Raw genomic sequence first — 9330 nt, forward strand, 5'->3', positions numbered from 1 at the left:
CCATTGTGCACTGTGCGGTCAAACAGTGAGCCCAAAGAGACCTGCCATTCCTTACGCTGCTTTTGTCAGGGTTTTGTGTGGTCAGGGAGGACAGTGACTAGAGCTCTGAACATTTTCATCAGGAATAGATCTGAATTTTATCTTCAAATGCTTTCCCAGTATCCAGAGAAAGGACTGCAGCAAGCTTCTCTTTTAATATACGGCACTGTGTTGTGTTTGCCTGCCTACCGTAATGCCTTTTTAATATCCCAATAGACTTAATCAGATGATAGGTTGTTTAGGATCTTTTATGTTCAAATGAGAAATTAATTAATCATGCCCAGGATAGGCCATCAGTAGTAGCAAGGGCAATGATTCATCATCACCATAGACAGAGGCTAATGGCTATGAAAGAGACATACTAAAAGTTGAGAGTAGTTTCCATTGTTTGAATGTGTGAGCTCCCCACTCCCAACCCAAGAACCTCTGCTGCCTGTATTGGCTAGTTAAACATTGGTGTGCACAGCAAAGGGGCCTTGTCACCTTTGGAGGATATGCTGTGCCCCCCAGAGTGAATCAGGAGGTTCTACAGTACTGAGAGCACCCTGGGTGCTTTGAGTTCTTTGGTCTTTGGGGAATCAACTCCCTGCTTCCTTTTATGCTCTTGCTTCCTGGTAAAAGACATCAGCTAAACTTCACTATCGGTGCAATTCCAAGAAAAAGACAAAAGTAAATCCAAGGCCAAGATGGTTATAGTCAGTGGTACATACGTGTGTCTCCTCATTCACAAGCTATTATGCTAGGTATGGCATGAGGTCATTCAGAATTCTGGTGATGATTCTTGTGGATCATCTGAAAACAAAGCTCATATGAACCTGGTGTGTGTGTGTGTGTGTGTGTGTGTGTGTTTGTGTGTATTCATATTAGAAGTCAGAAGTCAATACTTGTTTTTTTTCTTCAGATACTTTCCACCTTATATTCTGAGACAGAGTCTCTCACCGAATCTAGAATTCATTGATTTGCCTACATTGAACTTAGAATTCACTAATTTGTCTAGGCTGGTTTCCCAGCAGGTTCAAGATCACTTATATCAACATGTCTTTGTCTCCTCAGTATTGGCACCAAACCTAAGTTTTTACCGGGATCAGAACTCAGGACCTCAGGCTCTATAGCAATTGCTTCACTGACTGAGCCATCTCCCCTGCCCATGGTCCTATTTTGAGATGATTTGTATCACTGTCTAATCTACACATATCTAAAACAGGACAGTGTTAATTTTTGCTTAGTACAAGTGTAGATGAATTGCTTCGTATTATCTTTATGCTAATTTATGTGTTTTTATTTTCCAAAAATTTTAGTAATCGCATGTAATAAAACTGAAAGTTTGAAAAGAAATAGGAAGTGTGAACTGTGAGTCAGAGATTTTGGTGTGTTCTGAGGCTACAAGGATATTCAAGACAGAGGAAGAGAAATTTTAGCCATTGCCTCTTATTGGTCTTTTTCACCTCTGTGGACTACACTTGGCTTGACAGGATAAGACCCTTATAAGCATCTGTTTAATAAATGAAGGGAGGCTTGTCAACAATTAATGATGTGTCTTTCATGGGTAGTGTGACTGAATCCTACAGACTACATTTCCCTGTGAAAGGAAGATGAGGAGTTCCCTTATGTTGGGTGGAGGTGAGGAGGGTGCATTCAGTGGGAAGTGCTTTATAGTCTGGTATCTCAGTAAATCTGGATCTTCACAAGGAGGAGTGGGGCTGGAAGGCATGATGCCTAGAAGGGAAGGAAGGAAGGAGGAGGAGAAGAACATACCAGAAAAGGGGAATGTGTGCTAAACGAGCCTGCACTAGTGGAAGCAAAAAGAGGGCGGGGAAAAGGAAACCTCTAGAAAACTAGGAAAAGTAATTTTTCTGCTTTTCTCTATGCAAAGACTACAGAAAGAGAGTTGGGACTCTGACATAGAAAGTGTTGTGCTTACGGAGTGAGAGAGAATCAACAGCTATAAGAAAGGAGCTGCAGGCCTGGAACAAAGGTTCTTCCTATAGTAACGAGCAGCATGTCCTAGCCTTTTGCACCCCACCCCTTCAAAAAAGGGAAAATTCATTGTTTGTAGGAGGAGGATTTCGAGAGATTTTAATGGAATTTTAGTTTATCTATCTTCTTTCTAAATTAACTATATATGTTATCACTGCATTTTCTTTTTTTTTGTGTATATTCACACACACACACACACACACACACACACACACACACACACGTACATACACACACACCAGGACTTTGAAAGGAGCAGGGGAGGGGTTGGAAGGAAGAGTTGGGGGTCAGTGAAAGGATATAGGTACAGAACACATATGTGAAATTAAAATAAAAACAGGTGAATTTCTAGATGCATATGACCAACCCATGTTAAATCAAGATGAAGCATTTTTTTTTACTTTTTAATTGAAAGTAAATTTTTTTAAACAATATAGTCTGATTATGTCTTTCCCTCCACTTACTTCTCCCAGATCCTCCCCACTTCTCCACCCACCCAAATCTACACCCTTTGTCTCTCTTATTAGAAAACAAACAGGCATTCAAAATAGTAATAAAAAATAAAAATAAATAAGATAAAATAAACAGGACAGAACAAACAGGAAAAATAGTAAAAAGCACAAGAAACCCATAAAAACAAAAGGGAACCCTGATTGCTCTTCGAGCAGATGGGGGGGGGGACTTGATCGGGGGAGAGGGAGGGAAATGGGAAGCGGTTGTGGGGACGAGGCAGAAATCCTTAATAAATAAATAAATTAAAAAAAAAAGCAAGCTCAGTAGCGTTTCTGGAGGGATCTTTGTCTCATAGGCTCTATTTGAGCTTTACTTTTCCCCTCGCTTTATGGATCTCTTGTTTATATCACTGCATTTTCAATACGAATATAAAGAAGAGTAAGCAGAAAATGCATTAAATTGGTTATATAGCTATAGAAATACTTAAGTGACTTTAAAAAGCTAGTCTTTGGATTCCATTTATTCCCAGCAGACTCTTCCAATGTCTATTTAAGTTACTAATTATTGACAAAAGATAAAGGAAAGGGGAAAAAGAAGGAAAATTCATTTCCTCTAACTCATACCTGTCATTCACGAAAAAAATCAAATATCTATATCCTGCAAAGAGCATTGCCTCCAAGAACTAGTTATGGTGAGCATTATTTCACTTCATTGAAAAATAGATAAAATTTATATGTACTTCAACAAATGAAAACAATGAATAAAATATCGAGTTGTCCTAAGATAAAGGCAATCATTGAAATTTTTGGATGGATATACTAACAGGTCAGCTTAGCAGGCTACTCCACAGTATCAAATACACCAAATCATCAATTTGTCATTCTGACTAAACATATACAATTTTTAATTGTCATACCTCTGTAAAGTTGGGGACAACGAATATTTTTTGAAAGTTGTATGTGAGAAAGGAGTCATAGAAGATCTCAAAGGATAGTCTCATGAAGTAATTAAAAAGAACACAAATAAAAAGCTCAGAGTCACAGGGAATTGGTGGCCTATTATGCCCTCCAAACAATTTTTCAATCAACAGTAATGAAGCAACAAACCCCAGTGCTCATGTGGGGAGAAATCCTGGTCCTGAGTGGAACAAGAATTTCTGTAGCAAGTATCTTTTGTCCCGGGTGCTTTATTAAGATGCACAGGTTCTCTGATAATTGGAGCTAACCCTCTCCAATTTTTGCTAAAAGGAGGCAGAGGACCAAATGCTTGCAGTTGCGTCGTGAATCAGCGTCATAGCCCCTTCATCTGACTTTATCAGATCTACAATAGTGTGTCTCCGCAGCTGCAGATTCTCTTCCCTCAAGTTCACAGGCACCCTCCACAGACACCTCTTCTTCGGCAAACACAGTCTGCCATTTTCTAGATGAAGAACAGGCACAAACCACATTGCAATAAATGATTTCATGACTCTGGTCCCTGTTTAATCTAATCAGAGTAGATATGGTTGATTACATGGACAAAAAGCTGCTGAATAAACACGCTTATTCAGGAGTAACTAACCATTAGACAGTATTATGTAATGTCGAAGTAGCTGCTTGGCTTAATGTTATGGTTTCCATGGAAACTACATCAGTGAAGAGTAAAAGAGTTAAAAATACTGCTTTTTTTTCTTTTTCTCCCCCTGTGCATGAATAGATTGCCTATATTCACATGATGCTTATGGTAGCTTTTAAACAAGTATTGCACTCACTCAAGAGTTATCTCATTATTAATGGGAAAAAATATTGGGATTATCTTCAGAAAGGAATACAGGCTGGCATATCTTTTCTGAGTTATTTAGGGGAGAGAAATGATGCTTGGATTGATGCAGGCCACATGCATTTCACATGCACCGTTGCTTATTCAAAGCTTAGGTGCCCTCCCAAGCAAGGTTCATTCATATGCCACGAGGACGTTTCTCTTCCTTTCCAAAAACAAAGGCAGTGGGGATGAGAAAGGGAAAAGTCAGAGAGTTGCAGGCAAATGCTGAGCTCCGCAGAAGATGGCTCCTGTGGCAAGCGAAGATTAATTACTGGAGAGGGACAGCAGACTGGGGTTTGTGCTCTGCAGGGCTCCACAGTGCTTGCTGGCCACTGAAACCTCTAGCAGCTGCAACTGCAGGAAGGAGCGGAGGGCACAGCGACCATCAGAACCCAGCTCTGCATTGTTTGAGGTGTTTGCTTCATTTTAATCCCCTGGGATAGATAAGGAATAAAGTTAAATACATCGACTCTTCTGAGTGGCAAGTTTCATGTTAAGGAGCCTTACAGAAATTTGACTTTTTTTTTTTTTAATAAAATCTCTGCTTGAAGGCAAATCTCCCTCTCCCCAAATTGTCTTAACGAGTCCAGAGCTGGACACCAGAAATGTATTGTTTTCTCCCTGCACTCTTTAATTCTGGGAACTTGTGTGTGTGTGTGTGTGTGTGTGTGTGTGTGTGTGTGCCTCTGAAGACTGGCTTTTAATTTTAGGTTCCGTGAAGGTTCTTTTTCATCTGAAGGTGTTTATTTTCTATGAATCATTGGCAGTTAGTCTCTGCATTCTCTAATGCAGAAAGCACTATCATTGTAGGCAGAGGACAAGATTAATGTATTCACTAAAGAGAAGTTAAGTAAAATTTAACCATCATTAGGGCCTAATCTCTCTAATTGACCCACATGAAGATTCCTCGTTCTTTGGACCTTGGCACCACTAGTTTGGTCAGAAAGAATAAGGCTCTAATGGTAACTTAGTTGTGACGGTAGTTTCAGGGTCTAGCTGTATACCACATTTGTTTTGAAAATGGCCCAACTGATAGGTATTAAGGCATAATATTCATTTACTGGTGTGAAAACTCATGTAGCTATCTCACACCTAATGAATTAGCCTTTGAAGGAATGTATTGGTCTGGTGTTAATTTACTGTGAAATGTGGATATTTGAATCCCCCAGTGTGCTGTCTGATGTGTTCTCTGGTGCTCAACTAGGGTGAAATCACTTTGTCTGCCTGGCCTCTTAGTTCTAGTACGTCATAGGAGAAAAATATGTTCAATGGTAGTTTCTCAACAAAGTGGTAACTTGCCAAGATGTTCTCCTATCAGAACTTAACCAGGATATTCAGACACAGATAGGAACAAACACATATTTACTAATTAAGAGACTAGAGTTGAAGCTTATTTCTGTCAAAAGGTAGCCAAGTCCAGGTAAAGGTAGAGGCTGTATTCCTTCTACAGTGATGCCAAATCTAAAAGGTTCTGGGAACCCTTCATTCTAGAGATTCTTCACGTCTGACCTGGAAGGAAATGCAGGAAGTAAATACATTTGCTTTGAGCTCCTGAATTGCCTTTTGTCTCTCAGTGCTCATGGGTTTCCCTTGGTCCTCAAGACTCAGAGTTCAGGATGAATCGAAGGAAGATGGCTTTACATTTTCCACGTTCAGAGAACTTCTGCCTTGAACATCAGATTCTTTAATGCCTCTATGTTCACTTTACAGAGGAAGAAATTTACCACCATGACCGACTGTCCTAGTTGTTGTCAGGAAGCCTCTAGTTAGTTCCCGGCCGCTTAGACTCGAAAAAATCACACAGAAACTGTTTTAATTAAATCACTGCTTGGCCCATTAGCTCTAGCTTCTTATTGGCTAACTATCACATATTAATTTAATCCATTTCTATTAATCTGTATATTGCCATGTGGCTGTTGCTTACAGTTAAAATTCTGGCATCTGTCTCCAGCATGGCTACATGGCTTCTCCTTCTGACTCTGCCTCCTTTCTCCCAATATTAAGTTGAGTTTTCCCCATCTATCTAAGTTCTACCTTGCTATAGGCCAATCCAGTTTCTTTATTCATTAACCAATAAAAGCAACGCATGGACAGAAGGACCTCCCACACCGCCTGGTAAAGTCTCTCGGAGTCTCACTAGACACATTAGAGCATATTATGTCCATGGTGAACTACTGTCTCCTCTGGACATTTGCAGATGGCTTTATCTGAGTTCATTTTTCCGGTCTGATGATTGCTCAGGCAACATTTCCACTTCCTTGGTCTGAGTTACTTACTTTTAGCTTTTTCAACATGGTGAGGGTGGTAGAACCGAAAGGTTACAAAGTAGAACAAGGTTAATGGAGAGCTGAAGTGGAAGAAGAAAGTAAACTAGGGAGGTTTTCTTGCAGCTTAGTTCAAGGTCTGGTAAATTCTCTCAGCCTGATAAGAACATATCAAATGAATGGGTTGGTGGGGTTTGAATAACTGTGAAAAATCTCACACACAGAAGCACAGGGTGATTATAATGTTTTGGATGCTCACATAGAAATTCATGATTCCAACTTTAACATTTAACTAGGAAAGTGGAATGAAATTCTAATGGCAAATCACTAAAGCAGGCTGTGAGTTTTTCTATTCTTGGATTCATGAAATACTTTTAGTTTATTTTTCATAGGAATCCTGACCACTTAGAAATTAGCTACTCCATATGATAGTATGGTGAGGATCTATGATTTTAGGTAAACCACCAGGAACAGGGTAGGTGTCAAATGTGAGCTCTGAGAAATGACAGTCACCCTCGAGGTTGTAGGTGACATATTACAACCCAAGAATGACCTGGTTCTTGGGAAATCATGGTGTCTATTTTCTGATTTGACTTTAAAATTTTCATTAGCATATATTTATTATCCATGACAATGGGTTTCTTGATGATATTTTCATACCTATATATAATGTGTTTTGATCATAAACACCTATGGTAGTGTGAAACAAAATGATCTTCAAAAAGAGTGGCGCTATTAGAAGGTGTGGCCTTGTTGAAGAAAGTGTGCCACTCTGGAGGAAGAGTGTCACTCTGGAGGAGGGATCTGAGGTTTCGGTTTTGCTCAAGCCTTGTCCAGTGAGGCCGACCACTTCCTGTTGCCTGTGCAAGATGTGGAACTCTCAGATACCTCTATAGCACCATGCCTGCCTGTGTACCACTATTTCCTGTTAGAAAAGGGAGGCTGCTTGTTGGTTCCCGACCGCTTAGACTGGAAATAACCACACAGAAACTGTATTAATTAAATCACTGTTTGGCCCATTAGCTCTAGCTTCTTGTTGGCTAACTCTTACATATTAATTTAACCCATTTCTGGTAATCTGTGTGTTGCCACGTAGCAGTGGCTTACCAGCATTTTGTCATGTCTGACTCTAGCTGTGACTACATGGCATCTCCCTAACTCCGCCTTCCTCCTCCCATGCCACAGGCCAAGCCAGTTTCTTTATTCATTAACCAATAAAAGCAACACTTAGACAGAAGGACCTCCCACGCCAATGTCCACACAATATGCAAGCTACCCAATCAAATGTTTTCGTTTATAAGAGTTGTGGTCATGGTATCTCTTCACAGTAAAAGAAGCCCTAAGACAACTACCTATTGCTTCTTCTTATCCTCCTCCTCACACTGATCCTCTTCCTCTTCCCAACTATTGTCCTTTCAACTTTCATGTCCTTTATGCTTGTTTGCTGTCGTCATGAGTTTTGTTGGATGGCTTACAGGAACATTGCATGGGTAAGGAGTTATTTATAGAAGCATGGGCACCTTAGCTGTGGTTACACCATTGAAGAAAATGTCTGTCCTTCTCCAGAAACCATTACCTGCTTATAGACATGCAGAGAGAGTGGGACCTTGTCAACCCCTTCTTCTTGCAAACCTTAACTGCCTGTAACTCCTCAGGACCTAACTTGATTTTGAAGGAGAGAACGCCCTACAATTTGCTTCAGATACAGTTTCACCTCATGGTCATGTCCTGGGTTTATTCCACCTCCAGTGCTTCTTCTAAAGGTTAGGGAACAGGTAGGGAAGCAGCTCTACTCACTCTGCAAATGCTCACACTTGGAAGGAGGAGGACAGGGAAGAGGCTGACATGCATGTAAAGCAGGTAAATTGACCATGGGGAGTCCAGCAGTTGCTGTGGGAAAGGGGAGGAAATGAGATTCTGCTTCCCAAATGCCCTGAGTCATCTTGTTTAATGGGAAGATTGGTGTCCACACTCTGAATGGGAAGGAGGGGCGGTGCTGTGAGAAGGAATTAGGTTTGATTAGAAGCAGCTGGGAGAAGAGTGCAAACCCCTGAAGCCCTCAATGGGGATCAGGCAAGTCTGTGAAATACAGCGCTGTAAGCTCTCTTTTGCTGTTTAGCTAACATAATTGTTTATAGTACAAGACAAATATTAGGAGAGAAAAAAGAATGCTCACCCATGAAAATTAACGAGAACCGAACCAGAGGATAATGGGATCCAGGACCAAAGCGACATAGGTCTGTTAGGGACCAACTGCCCCAGAAAAATGTAACAGCTTGTTTCTCTAAAAGAACTGTGAACACACACATGCACACACACAAACACACACACACCTTACACAGACACACACACATGTATATAGTCCACTGCATGAATGGGTAAGAGGAACACAACAGATGTTATCTATTTGTACTTTAGCAAAAACACTTGATAAAAAATGTCCCATGAATTTTTACTTGCAAAACTCATTCAAATTGGCTGAGATAGGAAAACCCTGATGCGGACTGAAACCTGGCTCCAAATCCATAAACCAAAGGTAATGGAACCATTGACTAAATGGCCACAGATCTAGCTACAAGGAAGTGTTCAGCAGAATGTCCCAGAGTGACTGTGAGAACTGAGTTTATTAAAAGTCTTTATCAAGGAGTTGGAAGAGCTCATCCACAGGATGCACCTGAATTCTGCCAGGAATACTAAGTTGGCCAGTGTTAGAGAAGGGAAAGAGGATCAAGACCTCGAGATGAACAAACAAATCTGTTAGAAGTGTGGGAAGGGAAGAGGTAGGAAGGAACGAAAT

General features: G+C 40.5%; 1 non-coding gene across 1 annotated transcript; it reads left to right on the forward strand.

Annotated features, from left to right (window-relative positions):
• The first annotated feature begins 443 nt into the window (after window positions 1-443).
• Window positions 444-573, forward strand: LOC121432776. The gene has a single exon (XR_005972228.1). It is a non-coding gene; the product is annotated as a small nucleolar RNA SNORA68 (small nucleolar RNA).
• The last annotated feature ends 8757 nt before the right edge of the window (window positions 574-9330 follow it).

Source organism: Microtus oregoni, unplaced genomic scaffold (assembly GCF_018167655.1).
Source record: "Microtus oregoni isolate MIOR12 unplaced genomic scaffold, Mior012 000035F_ref0000213, whole genome shotgun sequence".
Lineage (NCBI taxonomy): Eukaryota > Metazoa > Chordata > Mammalia > Rodentia > Cricetidae > Microtus > Microtus oregoni.